Source organism: Beta vulgaris, chromosome 4, assembly GCF_026745355.1.
Source record: "Beta vulgaris subsp. vulgaris cultivar EL10 chromosome 4, EL10.2, whole genome shotgun sequence".
NCBI lineage: Eukaryota > Viridiplantae > Streptophyta > Magnoliopsida > Caryophyllales > Amaranthaceae > Beta > Beta vulgaris.
Window position 1 is genome coordinate 47,245,694 of NC_079205.1, and position 17,498 is coordinate 47,263,191.

A 17,498-nucleotide genomic window follows, 5' to 3' on the forward strand; every position below is an offset into this window, starting at 1 on the left:
TTAGTTTTTAGAAAATACCAAGAGAATTTTCTTATAAAATTCTAATGTATGTTGCTCAACTTTATATGAAACTGAATCCTTTTTGAAAAGGAGGATAAAAAGTATGGGCAAAAAGTGAGGATATTAAAAAGGAGGTTCAATATCCAGCAGAGGAAGTAAATTTAGGGGACAATGAATATCCGCGTGTTACTTATATAAGCAACCTCCTCAATAACCAAGAAAAACAAGATATAATAGAAATTCTAAACGAGTTTAAAGATTCTTTTGCATGGGAACATCATGAAATGTCTGGCATTGATAGGCGAATAGTAGAGCATAAACTACCTATCAAGGACGGACTTAAGCCTGTGGCACAAAGCCTTGGAAGACTGGTGCCTGAACTAACAAAGCCTATACAAGAGGAGATAGATAAACTCCTCAAGGCAAAGTTCATAAGGCCTTGCCAATATGCTGACTGGATTTCCAATATAGTTCCAGTGGTTAAAAAAAATGGCAAGATACGAATCTATTATTGACTCTAGGAATCTAAACAAAGCTACACCTAAAGATCAATACCCCATGTAGGTAGCTGATCTCCTAATAGATGTAGCATCAAGATATGAATACATATCTTTCATGTATGGTTATGCAGGATATCACCAATTAAGGATTGCATATGAAGATTGTAACAAAATAGTGTTCAGATGTCCAAAGTCATTGGGCTTGTTTGAATATGTGGCCATGCCATTTGGATTAAAAAATGATGGAACCACATACCAACGAGCAATGGAAGCAATCTTTAAGGACATGATTGGTAAAATCATGGAAGTTTATGTGGATGACACACTTGTAAAGTCAAATGACTTTTTAGTACATAAAGAGCATTTGGTTAAGTCATTCACAGAATGAGAGAATATGACCTAAAAATGAATCCACTCAAATGTGCATTTGGAGTTAAAGCTAGTAACTTTTTAGGATTCCTCATTCACAAGAACGGGGTAAAAATTGACCAGGATAAGGCAAAAGCAGTATTGGCAGCCAAGCCACTTTTTCTAATGAAAAGGAATTACAAAGATTCTATGGACTAGTCAATTATTTCAGAAGATTCATGGCTTAGCTGGAAAAACTAAAAAGTTTTCACCTCTATTAAACATGAATCATAATTCAAACGGGAAGAAGAGCATCAAAAGGCCTTTGGCCAAATCAAGCATGATTTGGCAAGTCCTCCTGCATTGATCCTTCAAGGCAAATTGGAAAATCATTAATATTGTATCTATCTTCCTGTGAAGACTCCATTGGTAGTCTCCTCACTCAAGAAGATGGAAAAGGACATGAGCAAGCCACATTCTACCTGAGTAGAATCCTGCATGATACAGAAAAAAGGTATACTATGACAGAAAACTGGTGTTTTTGTTTGTATGATTCATAAGTTAAACTCATACATTATTTCATGGCCTTTACAATAGAAGTAGTATCTCCAACAGATGTCATAAAATATATGATATCTCAACCATTTATAAAAGAAAAGCTAAGCAAATTAAGTTTACAATTACTACAGTTTGACCTAGTATATGTGCCACAAAAGACGGTAAAAGGTCAAGCTTTAGCTGATTTCTTGGCAACTGATCCTTGTTGTGACTCAGGTTTCATTGATGAAGATGTCCTTCCATGGACCTTGTTCTTTGATGGGTCACTAGAGAAACAGCGAGAGTTGGGATAAGATAATATGGTCCAAGAATGAATAACATTGTTGCTCTAAGACTATTTGACACTTTGGTTTTAGAATCTTGAAAGGAAAGTAGGGACCAATAGTGGCAATTCTATCCTCTAAAGGAGTGTTAGGGTTAGTGCTTCTTTTTACATACTAGAAAAGATGAGATTTACTAGTCGCAAGATTCACTCTAATGGCGTTTACATAATTGACGATCTGCTTCAGATTGCATGACATCACGCTTTTTAGAAAGTGCTTCACGAATCTCATTTTCACGAATTTTTTCATTAGAAATGGTGGGTTGAAGTTTGGTTATGGTTGTGAATTCGTAAAGAAAGATATTAAAATTGTCTGAAAAATCTTAAAATTTCCTAAAATCCTTGAAAAAGGTATTGATGAGGAAGAAAACTAAAATAAAGCAATAAAAGAAGAAAACACTGCATAACGTGCATTATACTTCATTTTGGGTCATATTTCATTGGGTCGTGTTAAAGCTAGGTTTTAATCCAAATTAAAACGCAAGGTCATGAAGCCATGTTAAAAAAGCTCATTCCAAAGGATGCATGACTTTTCATTTTCCAGGAGATGGTATAAAATCTCTTTAGAAATAGTGATAAATGTAATAAAAATGACACATTACTCATCTCTTGATCAAACATCAAACTTATTTTCATCTACCAAAACCCTCTACAAAATTCTCTTCTTCAAAAATGGACGCCCCATAATATTCAGCAGAGTCCGGAATCAATGGGCCTCCTGGGGAAGAGGTCAACCAATAAGAGGTTGACTAGCCTGTTCTTCCTCCTCCAAAACTACAGGAGGAAAGAGAGGAAGAAGAAGAGGAGAATGTTGATTCCCCAACATTAGACCCTAAGTCTGATGATGATGGTGATGATGATGATGAAGACGACGACAACGAACCCCCTTACCAAGAGGAAGAGGCACTCAGACTTTCCTGAGGAAACCTCCATTGGGGAGAGTGTTCTTCCCCTTTCTGGGGAAGATGAAGAGGAGGGTCATGCTTCAGCCTCCTAAGAGGATTTCAATGTTGGCAAGCCTCCATCTCCAAAGGACATGCTAGAATATTAGGCCTATAAGTTTAGAATTTAGAAATTATAAGCACCAAGTTGTAATTTTTATTCTAATGTAAAAATTCCAACTCTAGGTTGTAAAGTTTATTATTAATGAAATCTATCTTTTGTTCGAATTATTATTTCCTCCATTTTTACATTGTTCATTTTGTTCATCAAAATTGTTCAAAATTAGTATTTTATTTTAAAAAATAAATGTCAACTCAAATAATGTACTCAACTGCCTAAATTAAATTGAAGCAAGATGGAGTGCCTCTTGGGATGCTAAATTTATTAAAGTAAAAGGATAAAAAATTACATCGAAAGTAATGATCACCTCCAAACTATACGCATCATTAATGGCAAATCCCAAAAAATAAAGTGACACATTGAGGGGACAATGGAAAAGCCCATTTTACTCACTAATGACTTAACTTAAAGTGGTTAAGGGTGGTTACAAAATTAGGTATCATGTTGTTTGGATATCTAACTGCCTACTCCTCACATATCGTAAAAGATCGAAATAGTTATAGTGGTTGTATTATAAATACATCCTTCTAACTCTGATGTTTTTGCCCCCAACATCTCTGTTTCATCATCAAAGCCCAAGAATTCTTAAACATGGCTAACCAACAAGTATCTCTCTTGCTTTTTCCTGGGGAATGCTGGAGACATCGGTTCAACATGGACATAATACAAGAAGATTGGGAGGGATTCAAAAATGAGGAAATGAAGAAATGGTAATCCAAGGTTACAAAACTCTTTGGAAAGGATCCAAAGATCCAATCTGGAAATCCTAAGGAGCAAAGTCCAACGCTATAATCATTGGAAGCAATATGGATTTCTTGGTAGTAAAAATTTGGCCAAAATGGACAAAGATGAGCTATTGAAGATGATGAGTGTCTACAAAGCATGGGGAGAATACATTGTTAAAAAATATTTTCTCCCTGAACCCAAATCGAAGTACCACAAGTCCATATTTTGTGAAGGCAATTTGGGCGTGTTTAGCAGAAAATACAGAGTGATCCAACTGGAAAAAAAATAAGAATTTCAAAAAATTCATATAATGCAAATGTACATGCTTACTTTGGCATGAGACTTTGTTGGAGGGAAGAATTCCTCCATTTCCTGATGAAGACTACTTAAGTGATGACGATCTTGACGTTGATGAAAACGAGGAGCTTGAAATCATCATCGGTTTCACCTATCTCCACACTTGACATATCAAGCAATGATTAAATTTCCTAGTAATTTTGATGATAATGCATAGTTTAGAATCTATCTAGGAAACTATGTGTCTGTTAACTTAGTTAGTGAACATCTCCTTAAAGATGTTCATAACTAGATGAAATTATTTCATTATGAAATAATTGTTATTTTGGGATCTTTTTTCCAATGCATCTCCAGATTATATAAAAGTTGCGAACTTAAATAACATTGTTCATAGAATGAACAATAGACTCAAAGAATTAATCTTAGACACAAATGCGTAAAAGATGGTATATAAAGATTTATCAACAAATTGATTTATTCTATATAATCTTAAAACAAATAATAATCAAAGAAAAGTCAAAATTTCTTTAAAAGTCTAATACACTTAACCAGTATCTAATCCTAGAAGATATTGCAAAAATAGTTATTGGACAAAACACTTGGTTATTTAAAAAGGCATAGCTACAACATGTTATCATAACATTTTCATTTCAAAAAGTCAAGATGAATAATGAAGCATATGCAAATTTGGTGGTTGAATTTGATGATGAGTGCTTTAATCATCGCTATGCCTTTAATGGCATAAAACAAGACAAGGGATCTTTTATTATAAAGGAAAGAGCCATATTGATAGAGAAGATGGCATGGGTTTTTGGAGATGAACCTGTCGTGAAACTAAAAGACCCTGAAGTAGTTGAATCAAGGACTATGAAGGTTGGTTCTAACATGGATCTCTTATCCATGTACATTTGGCCAAAGTTGGAAGACAAACTACTAACGATTTGCAAAAAGTGGAGAAAGGATATCTCTACTATCTTCAACTTCCCAAGACCTCAAAGAATGAATTGGATGTATGCAAAAACTCTAGATCTTTCTGGTACCAAGTCCTCCCTCAAAGTGGTTAGGATGAAAGAGGGTCAAAATGAAAATCAAAGGAAAGTAATCCACTTTAAATGTTTGTATGAATTATGGAAGATGCTTATCCAAGAAAGACATTTTCCTTCCTGGATGTTCACTGCGCTGATTGATAGGAGATATGCTTGGGATGGCAGTCACTAAAAAAATCTCTTTGAAGCAAGGTTCAAGTACTCCCTTGAAGATGGCTATTATTTTGGAGTTACCAAGAACAATGCATGGTATGAGTTAGAAGCCATAAAGTACAAGATGATGATAAAAATATTGTGTAGGGAACATTTCAGAATGTTGTCTCTAGACACAACTCCTGTTTAATTAAGATGTTCTTAGTGATTCTATCTTCGAAAAGATAAGTCATAGGACAAGTGTAACAATGTTACCTCAAATGGTAGTCTTGTCGATAATGTATTTAATAAACATGATTAATTTTCTTTAGCACAAGTTTTTGATTCACCATATTGAATTAAGCATAAGCCCATTTATTAACTGTAATTCCCTAAAAAATTGTTTCTAGTTTCCCACGAAATTAAGCAGTTAAGAACTAACTATTATATAGTTAGGGGTGTGCACCAGTCCAAAATCGGACCGGATCGGAATGCAAATGTTTTTTGGAAAAAAATCCGGTCCGGTCTGGTTTTGGACCGGTTGGGCCGAAATTTGTATTTTTTTATTCAAAAAATCTTATTTATAGGAAAAATTATTTTTAATAAGTTAACTTTTGTGCGTTCTTCTTAAAGTAAGTCAACATTTCGATTAACTATGAATAAGTTGACCTTGTACCTACTTTTGCTATAAATAAGTTAAATCACAATGTCATCCTGTTAAAATGTGACACGTATCATAATTTAAACGTCATTAACTTGTTTACAGCAGAAGTAGAAACAAAATTAATTTATTCTAAGATAATCAAAAGATTGACTTATTTTGAGAAGATCAACCAAAGATTGACTTATTAAAAATAATTTTTCCTTAAACATATTAATAAATTCGATATATTAAAAATTAATAATACTAAAAGCAATAATATTAAAGGCAATAAAAATTAGGTTTTAACTTTATAACTTTTCTAAGTTTTAAACTTTTTTTAACCTTCAAACCTGATTTAATAAAAAAAAATCCGGTCTACCGGAAACCCGGAATCCCAAGTTTTCATGGACCGAAAACCGGACCAAAATTTTTTGATCCAGTCCCGGTCCAAAACTACACACCCCTACATACAGTTAAAGCACCCAAGTCTTTGTATATGTAATCTCCAAAAGATCTTAAACTTAAACCAAAATGGACTACACATATCTTCCAATGTTTTATTAACCTGCTCCAAAAGAGATGTCATACCCATCAAAATGCTCGAATCACCACAAAGCATTGAATATCATATCTGGAGATAGGAATTGAGTTTATTATGCATGAATCTGCAAACTGGGCCTCCTCAATTCAAAAATACTTTGGAGACAATCCTGTTATGCAACAGACCTCAAAGAATAGAAAAGAGTCTAAGGCCTTTCAAATAGGGTCTAATTTAGATCTCTTACAAGAATTGATATTTCCAAAACATGAAAGGACTGATTAGATGATGTCTCTTCTAGTCTGTAAATCATGGGGAAAAGTCATCATAGAAGAAATACGAAAGCCTAACATCCCTTGGAGATATCTAAAATGGCTCTTTGTCAAAGGAACTAAAAAGAAGGTTAAGGTCTACAGAATGGTGGATGAATCATCATCAAGAGTCTTTGTACAATACAAATGTGCATGTCGAATTTGGTATGATCTAATGGCATACAATGTAAATCCTTGGTGGTTATCACCAGTTAACCTTGAGAGCGTGAGCTTTGAAGAGACTTTCTTAATAGATTTCACAACAGCCAAAAAGATAGGTGAATGAGTACATGAAAAGTTATTCTTCCCAACTACTTTTAATCATCCAAAAAAAGAGCACTTATTGATCACCTTAGAACCATGGAAGAAGTCACATTCCGAACACTAATGGATGATATTGGTTGTAACCACTAAAAGTCCATTTCTGCTTATTATTTGTGTAGTACTGAGTGCATCACTCCACAAATAAGGGGGACAATTTGTTACTATATATCATTTTCGGATGTCAAGTAACATATATTATGGTGCATTGAATTAAACCTCAAAAGATTTAATTTATGCTTTAACAAAAGTGTCTAATATAAATATAAAGACCATCAAGCGAAGTCAACGGAGGTCAAAATCAACAAACTCCAAAGGAAGATTATCAAGAGATGAAAATCAAAGACAGTAAACGAATAGCACAAAAAGATAATCAGAAGATGGTTAAACATGAAGAAAAACGTGCATTATAGGGTGACGGTTATCCAGCATCAGAAAACAGTTAACGTTTAAATCCAATATGATTCAAACATTGTCCCTCCCCAGCACGCCTGGAGGTTATATGTTATGGTTCTCTATAAATAGAGAAACTATTATCAAGAAAAGGACAACAAACAATCCTTCAAAACTATAACATTTCTTAATTCCTTAGCATAGCCATCTAGCAGGCATGTTCTGGCACCTTTAGGCAAAGTCTCAAATTCTCACTCCAATTGAAGCAAGGAGCAATAGAGGTAACAACTTTCGGGTCTCCTCTTTAGTTAAACACTCTGACTTATCCTTTGTGTCTTTTAAATTCATCTCTAAGTTTGTGGAATGTATGGGGATTTTGTGCCTTTATTAAAATTTTGATTATTGTTTGCTCTATTTTTGCTTTATTTATTGCTTTTCATCTGAAGTTAATTAATATTGTAGTTTGATCATTAGTTAAATTGCAATAGAGTACGTTAGCAAGGCTTTATCTAATTAAAACAGGTAACCCCCGGGGACTAGTCTCCCAAGGCATTCAATATTAAACTGTTGGGTGTCCATTGACTTATTTGCAAGGTCAACGAACTGATTTTGCACCAATACTGAATAATCTTACACATGGAGATTGATATGAAGCAAAAACACATTTGTCATCATCACTCTCTCGTCTCTATAAATCCATCCAGTGCAACACGCTTGCTACTTATAAAGGAAGCCACACCAAGGCTTCAATTGACCGTATGTCAAGATCACAACGTGAACCATAAGGACTTTTCGCTGCATGAACATCATGACAATACTTCACAAAACATTCTTATCTAGGCTCGATATCTTAGGCACCTGAAGGAATTGTCTTTCGATCAAGTATAATTATCTAAATGTAATTAGGACAACTTATGGAGATTACATATTCGATTATATTAGATGATCGTAATGTTTTGCTATAAGCTAATTATGATTTCTAGGCTAATAAGATTAGGTCTACTATTAATAATAATAATCTAAGTCTTATGAAGTCACACATTAAAGTAAGGATTGGATGAAAGCACACCAAAGGCCATTAAAAGCATGTAGCACGGTGGCCGGCCAAAAGAATTACGAGACACATTGAGTTTGCCTTTGATCAATTGCCTAAGTAACATCTCCTAATTATATCCCTATATAATTAGTGTATGGTGGTTACATTATAGAATAGAGCAAGAACATCAAAACTCCTCTTAAATTTCCCCACAAACGGCCATTACCAATTCAAAGCAAGTGAATGACTTGTTTTTTCTTTCGGGTTCCGTACTAGCATATATTAGTAATTCGATCAATATTTGTGGACCAACATTAGAGGAACGATGCTTGACATTCTAAGTTCTCCATAATAAAGGAATCAAACTGCTAGATGAATCACGCACCAAAGGTATAACTTCTTAATCTCATGATTCATACTAGTATATGCATGTGATGATGCTGGTTTAATTAGGTTCTAAGAAATGGTTTATTGCAATTCCGCTAATCGCATCTAAGTTCCTTCATATCACATTTAAGTTCCTACAGAACGACACCCTTATGTCATTTTTCCGCCTCGTTCCTTTTTCGGCCGTACTAATCGAAGAGAGATCGAGCTTACTGCATAAATTTTGTGACTGAACAATACTTTCGTGAAGATATACTCTATTCAGCCCACCAAATGCCACTATCTTTTTTACCGCTTTATATTATTCTTTGATTCTGCTATGTATGTTGAGATCCACTTTACTTTTCCCCCAACTTGCCAAGTTTCTCCTTAGTCCTAATCATAAAAAATATACACCAAAATATACAATATAAACACTGGTATAACTAGGCTATGCCGCTCTGGTAACGTGAATACGTTACGCTAATTAAGGATAATTATTTACAAGACCACATAATAATCAATTAACTGGTCTGTAGGCCGGGTTATGCCCGGGTACTTATAGTTTTCATTATTGATATTTTTAATTTAAAATGATATCACCAAATATCATTTGGTTTAGTGGTTAAGACTTTAGTATGTAAACTTAAAGTCAAGTGATCAGATCTTATACAATACATTTGTTATATTCTTTTTGTTGTATATGGATATAATTGTGGTAAAACACTCTAAGAGAGAGCACCATGTAGCGCCGTTCCTTCATTAAGAGAACATCTTTTAATATTTTAATACTAGTCTCATGTGCACGCAATGCGTGCGTTAATTTCAAAACTTGTTATTCTATTATATAATACGTCCGTACTATATTTATGATTAATTTAAAATTTGAAAGATTAATAAATCGATGAATTTAGATAGATTAATTCGCTAATATAAAAAACTAACAAAGGTTGTGAGTGATTTTGTGAATGAATTTTGAGTAGAAAGCACAAAAATAATGAGTTGGTTTAACTGAACTAAAGAGTACGAAAGGTAGTGAGTATTAGTATTTAAGACTTTTCAGGTAGACGCCATATATACTACTTTTCTTAAGAAAGGTCAAAATATTTTGTCCATCTAATTTTTTGATTGAAGTATTAGATACATATACCATTTCTATTTTGTTTAGAATGCCAACTTCAAATGAAAAGGGATTCCTAAAATTGTTTTCTTTTATACTTTTTTCATTTCATTAATTAGATCACTAAAAATAATTTAGTATTTTCAGAAAACACCAATTTCCTTCCTTTTTTTATATATAATAGAGATAAATCAATCGTGTAATTTGGAAATGTGACACGGTTTTTCTCTTGTAGAAGTGTGAATGGGTGATGGATCTTTGTATTATTGTTTGGCAGGGGCGCTGGCCGCTGAGGCTGAACAAACCCACAAATCTGCCTAATTGGGCAACAAGTATCCCCAAATCCTCAATCGATTTTAGTTTACATGTGTAGCTTATACTTTTTCTTACCTCCCACGCGTTTACATTATGTAATGTATAGTCATGAAAAGAAAAATATGCAAATTTTAGGTGTAATCTACAGATCTACCTACTCCTATAAATTATTAATCCGTACGGATATAAATGTGTCCAATCCCCATAGTATTGGTACATGTTAACCTATATAAAAAAAATTGTCTTTATATTATTTTTATTCTTTTCATTTATTTATGTACTTCCTCCGTTTCATATTACATGCAATATTTGCATTTTCATGCATGTCAATGCAAAACTTTGAGAACATATATCTCTAATTTTGTATTTGTAAAAATTATAAAAAATGCATATTAGCAAAATATATATTAAGATGAATCTAACAAGACCTCACATAACTATATTTCACATATAAATAACAAACGATAGTCAAAGCAAAATTTATGAATAGTGTAAAAAGTACAAGTGTTGCACGTATTATGAATACAAAGGAAGTATATTCCTATATTGTTGTTTTCTTCACTACAACCATACATGTGACTCCCAAAAAATGTCTAAATCCTCTCAAGAGGACTTTTATTTGAATAAATGATGACATTTTTTAAATAGTGAAGTAAGTATTTACAATAAAAAAGATAAAAATAAATAAAACTTTGTGGTGCTTTTAAAAAATAGTAGTATTGTATAATAAATGATAAATGTTGTATATCAAACTATTAATTTTATTATTATTAGAAAAACTAATTGGTGCTAAAACCAAATCTTGCTATGCTACTAGTCTAGAGCGCACACCAGCTCATAGGCTGGGTACAAGGCTAAACATTCCAAAAAACAATAGGCTTAAAGGTCCATTGCCATCATAAATGAATGTCCAATATATTGTTGGGATGAGAATTCAAACCCTATACAATATGCTGAAATTCAAGGTGGTACTCCACTAAGCTACTATCTCTCTATATCAAATTATTAATGTTGCTTGAGAAATGATGAATGTTGTATAAAAATTTATTAATGTTGTACAAATATTGGTTTAAATTTGTTCATGATGTGAACATTTTTATGTTTCTCCCTAAGAGGAATTGGGCAAAGCTGAGATTTCCTATGACTCGTTCTTTACTCCATGGTTTCTCTCCAAAAGCAAATAAGAAAAACAAATAATGGTGATTTGGTTCTCAGATGAAAGGAAAAGAAACCTCCAAATATATGTATTTCATCTATCTATCTATATATATATATATAAAACAAGGTTCATTTTTGCCACATGACGGTTAACCGATTCATTATGACACGTGTCATGATTCTTGCTGCTACATGCCACGTGTCTTGCATGAAGGAGTGCAAGTTAACATCATCCTTTTTTAATACTGTCAATTATTACAAGTTTCCATATTCGATTAGTATAACTGATTGACAATCATAATAAATCAATTCACCAATTGTGGATTCTTTTTATGGGAGTTTTTTTATATGGAATTTATTATAACGTCCTTCATTTAGCTCTATAAATACTAGCATTTTTTGCACGCGATGCGTGCTTGAATTTTTTTCAAGATAGAAACTCGATTTTTTTCGACGTATGTAAAAGTCAGAATTTGAACATTAGACATTCAAAGTATAATTGTTTTTAGTTTAAAAATTTATTTGGTTTAGTCTCTGTAACTTAAGTCTCTCACCAGTTTCTTTTTTTTTTTTTTTTTTTACTTTTCAAAGTTAAATTCTATGAACAAAATAGAAATTTTATTGAATCTATCTATGATTTCTAATATTATAATTTTTTAGTTGATTTTTGAATTAAGTATTCTACTTCATATATTGTTAAGAAACTGGACACTTGGATTTCAAGTCATATTTTTGTGAGTATGTATTGACGTTGTAGTGTATTGGTTGTAGTTTGTAAGTTAATTTTTTGGTTTTTGTAAAGTTTACTCATTTGAGAGATTTGTATAAGGTAAATTATGCAATTCTATGATTTTAGTTGACTTGTGAGTGATTGTTATAATTTTATTTCCATTATTTTTATTTGAATCTCCCTTTGGTTTGTATGTGAATTTGTAATTTAGAAAGGAAAAGGGGTAAAATAGTCTCTTCATTCGGGAACACCATAGCCCCCCTTCTCTTATATAATATAGATGATGATTTTTGAGAATAATGATTTGTAAGTGAATTATGTGAATGGTTTTGTATGTATTGACGTTCTAGTATATTATTTTTAGTTTGTAAGTTAATATTTTGTTTTTGTAAAGTTTCCCGATCATTTGAGTGATTTTCGTGATTTTTTGTGAGAGTGATTTGTAAAGTTTCTTGATATAAGTGATTTATGAGTGATGTTGAAATTTGATTTCCGGTGGCTTTGTTAGAACCCCCATTTTAGTATTGACATTCCTTTTGTAATTTAGAAAGGAAAAAGGTGGTAAATTAGGCATTTCAAAAGAGGACACCATTGCTTCCCCCTTCCCTTATGTAATAGAGATAGATGATGATTTTTGAGAATAATGATTTGTAAGTGAATTATGTGAATGGTTTTGTATGTATTGACGTTCTAGTATATTAGTTTTAGTTTGTAAGTTAATATTTTGTTTTTGTAAAGTTTCCCGATCATTTGAGTGATTTTCGTGATTTTTTGTGAGAGTGATTTGTAAAGTTTCTTGATATAAGTGATTTATGAGTGATGTTGAAATTTGATTTCTGGTGGCTTTGTTAGAACCCCCATTTTAGTATTGACATTCCTTTTGTAATTTAGAAAGGAAAAAGGTGGTAAATTAGGCATTTCAAAAGAGGACACCATTGCTTCCCCCTTCCCTTATGTAATAGAGATATATGAAATGATATTCGATCTTCAAAAATCAGTAAAAGAAAAAAAAAAGTCCCCCATTTTTCAACCATCCTGCTTTCACCATATCATTATCTAATGCTTACACCTTTCTTCCTGAAATTGTTTTTTATAAAAATAATTATGTGATCATGTATAAAGGTTTACATATATTGCTTTTACCAATTCATTGCTTACATACACCTTTCTTCTATAAACGCAAATGACTGAAAATGGTTATGCACCTTTTTGTGTGGTTACATCCATATTGCCACAGTTGGAAAGTAAGAACTAGGTTATTGAGGTTATCTGATAAAAATTACATAGAACAATTCAATCTTTAATAAAATAGTTGATTTTCGAATGAACTATACTAATTTAAATTAAACTGTACTTTTCTGTATAAATCTAATATCATGAACTCAGATTAGATATGAAGTTATGTGCGAATTAAGGTGTCATTGAGGTTACCATTTGTCAATGAATAACTTAAGATGTCATTGAGGTTATAATTAGTCGATAAATGTAGTATGAATTTCTTTAACCTGTGGAATTAGCTATTAACTTGTTTTTTCTTTGCTTAACAAAATTGATATATATATATATATATATATATATATATATATATATATATATATATATATGACATAATTAATTAAGGACATTATGTAATATTTGATACCGAATTTCATATATGATAGTTTCATCTTGCTCCATAAATTACAGATATTAATAAGTTGTATTTTACCCCGACTTTAACCTTATTTAATGGTAGACAAACAAGACTTTTACATAGAGTTTTATTGAGTGAGATGATGAAATACATATAGCCTTGAGATAATTTTTTAATTTTCATCAAACTTTATACATAAGATTATATGTTTACCCTAGCTATCAATAATGGGATAGAAGTAATATTTTAGATTTGTTATTTTAGTCATTTAAGTTGGGTGAATTTTTTTAAGTCATTAATATAAGTAAATTTGTTGCCTATTTTGATTATTGTCATGAGTGTAGTATAAAACTGAAGGCTCATTACAAGTTCATTAAAGTTAATAAACATGAAAAGTTGAAACAGAATGGATGTTATCATAATCCATAATTCAATTTCAAACCAAAAGAAAAGGAGCTTATTAGGTTAATGTTAATATATTGAAAGGAATTTTACATTCGTTTAATTAAATGAACAAAAATTTATATTTCAAAGCTGATAATGTAAAATTCTTATTTTGTGAAGTACGTACTTTTAGTCGTACTTATAGATAGAACTATGGGTAGAACTATGGGTGTGTAGAACTATGGGTGTGGCTTCTGATATTACTGGGGTTGGTCATAATACGTGGGTGTAGCCACAAATACTCAATTAATTTTTCTCCATGATAATACACTTGCTAATGAAATAACATATATACACGAGTTATATTGATGACACCATGTACCTTTGGCATAATATCCATAGACTTTCCACACCGAGGTCTTTTTTTGCAATTTTAATTAATAGTTTAACACTTACTTAATATATCAAAATCGAACATAGGTATTACAACTTAGAAAATTCACGAGAACAAGTTCATTGGAACATAATAACAAAAACCTATAATTTCTACATTACTCATGTTGCTCTATTCATTTATTTAATATAAATTATGAAGTTTAGTTTCTTTAAGCAAACTACATGTTTTACAATTTGAAAGTCACTGATTTGGTGCTCGAAATCTTGATCTCAATTTTGTAAGGAGCACACAATGTGAGATATAGATGATGAAATATATTGTCTATGCATGTAATAAGTCAAACTTATTTTTTTAATAAATTGAATTGGAAAATATCTTTTCACTTTAATTTTTGTTAATTTATATTTAGTACAGAGGATAAATTACAATGTCACGACTTTTAGGTCATCAATATCTTACTAAATACTCCCTCCGTTTCCTAAAAATCTTCCCTCTTTCCATTTAAGGGTGTTTCCAAAAGATCTTCCCTCTTTTGCTTTATTCCTTATTTGGCAAAACAAATTTCCCTATTTACCCTCTCATGTTACTATCATATGGTCCACCATTACATTATTAATTCAATTTTACTCCCTTTCTCTCTCCTACTTTAACCCCTTTTTATTTGTTTATCTATCTTAACTCCTTTTTCTCTCCTACTTTACTCACACCATTCCCCACACAACTTGATTTTCCTTGGTATCTATAGGAACAGTAAGTGGGAAGATCTTTAGGAAACGGAGGGAGTATATAATTATTTACACAAGATTTCAAGGAACATATTGTAAAATATTAAAAAGCTAAAATTTGAGGTGAAATATTAATCAACTTTTCGATCTGATTGAACACAAATAACCATCACAACATGTATGTAAATGATATGAATAATATCGAATCTCAAATATTAAACAAGATGAAAATAGAAGTGATAAAAATTAAGTATTTTTTTAGGTGCAAAAAATCAAAATATCATTTTTTCATAAAATAGATCAACAAATTTAAGGTTGTAATTTTTGGCAATTTCGATACGAAAAAAATTGAGTTCTGCCAATTTTGAAGGGAAAGATAGAGAATGATGGAAGAGGAAGAGGAACGAGGGTGTATAACGAAGTGGTAGATGATTAGAGTGTTAGGGTTAGTAGGATTTATATTCAATGACTATTATGTATACTGGGAGTATAATAAGTTTATGTCAGATTATTTCACTTTTGGTCAAAACAAGTCACTTTCAAGTCCAAATGGGTTACTTTTTAATTTAGAATGGGTCACTTTTGATGTTAAACAAGCCAGCTTTGTATAAGTAAATTGATCCATTTAGGGAATAAAGTTACCCTTTTTTTTTTAAAGTTGGGTCATGTATTTACCACATGCAATTATATGTTATTATTTCAAGAGTTACAAGCAAAAAGGGTATGAAAATCTTAATATGTGATAAAGATTGTGACAACTCATCTGTTTCAACCAATGTGGTTTATAAGGAAGTTTCTCAAAATGTTTAAGTCGTGTATTGAGTTGTAATTGACCCAATTTTTTTATGTATCAATTTAAATAGTGTAATTGTTTGTTTTTTTTATCATAATGTGTTGTCAATTCAGTTTGATTTCAATCAATCTCATTAAACAAAAATGTTGTTGACATTAATAACATGTCACTTTCTGTCTGATAAATAATTTATAATATCACATACATATATGGCCTCCCGTGCATTTTTGCACGGGTTAAAAGCTAGTTATGGGTATACTGAACACTAAAGATTCTTTTAAAATTTTATAAATATATACCTTAGATATGATGGAAAGAATTGTTTTTCAACCTATTTTTAGAAAAATCATTAATGTGAAATATAAGTATTGCATGTAATTATGTGTCTATTGCGCATAGAAAAAGTCATTATTGAAAAAAAAATCATCAAAACGATATTAACATTAACAAGTCAATGCGTTCATTTAGTTAAGATAAATGAAAAGAATATAAAAAAATGATAATCGAAAAGGAATCCCAAATTATTAAGAATTCAAGGAAGTCTTTTTTCAAAAACTTTATGCAAAATGTAGAGTTGGTTAAAGGAAAAATGCCTGGGATCGGACAAATTTATGGGCCTGAGTTCGGACTCGGTTCAAATTTTTTTAGATCAGAGCGGGTTTTTGACAAGACAAAGTGATTTTTATATCTAAAGTTTGGTCTGAAAAGCCCCCTATTGTTGGCCCAAAAAAGCGTACTTTGGGCAACAAAAATCGCCTTGAAATTTGGCCCAACTCAACATGTTCCATGAGCCGATTTTTAACAGTGGCAGCCCGACCCACTTTTTATCACCTCTAGCAAAATGTTTAAATTAACCTTGTCTATTAGTTGCTGACAAGCCTTAGTTTATAATTCACTCTTACATGAAATTTGAAGACGCTTAAGATTGCTCAAAACTATGAAAAAGAGAAATAAATATAAAAATAATAAATTTACTTTAAATTTGATCATTCAAGTTGTATTAAATCCATATTATTACATTTGATCTATCTTTCATAATATATAAACTAGTTAACAATAGAATTTAGTATAGCCTGACATGATTTGACAAGAACTAAATGACTAATTGCAAGAATGGATTTGAGATGATGAACCCCTTCTAAATGACCCTTTTCCCACCTCTTATTACTGATTAACACGAGTCTCAAAAAATTACTACGTGCTGAAAACAACATTGCTTTGTCACTGCTCCATTTTAACTTATGCAATTGGTTCCAAGCCATTGCTTTTCCGTGCTCAAAACTAACTACTTCCATTGCAATGTGTGCTCCCGACTTGAACTACAACTTTGCTTTTGATCCCTTCATACAACCATGAAATTCCATCCATCATGACAATAATGCCCAATAATCTCACACTTGGAGATTGATACAAAGGAAAAACACACCCTTAATAAATAAGGCCACAAACACTACTGTTACTATCAGTCTCTATTCTCTATAATTGTACACCCCTGGGCTTTAGGTGTTCAGGAGTCCACTAGCAGATATTGTCCTCTGTAATCCGCAAGGTTTTGTTTTGGTGCAGATTCGTAGTCCTACCTAAACAAACTTTAATAGGTTGATGTGTTCACCACTATATAGAAGAATTCCCCCCCCCCCCCCC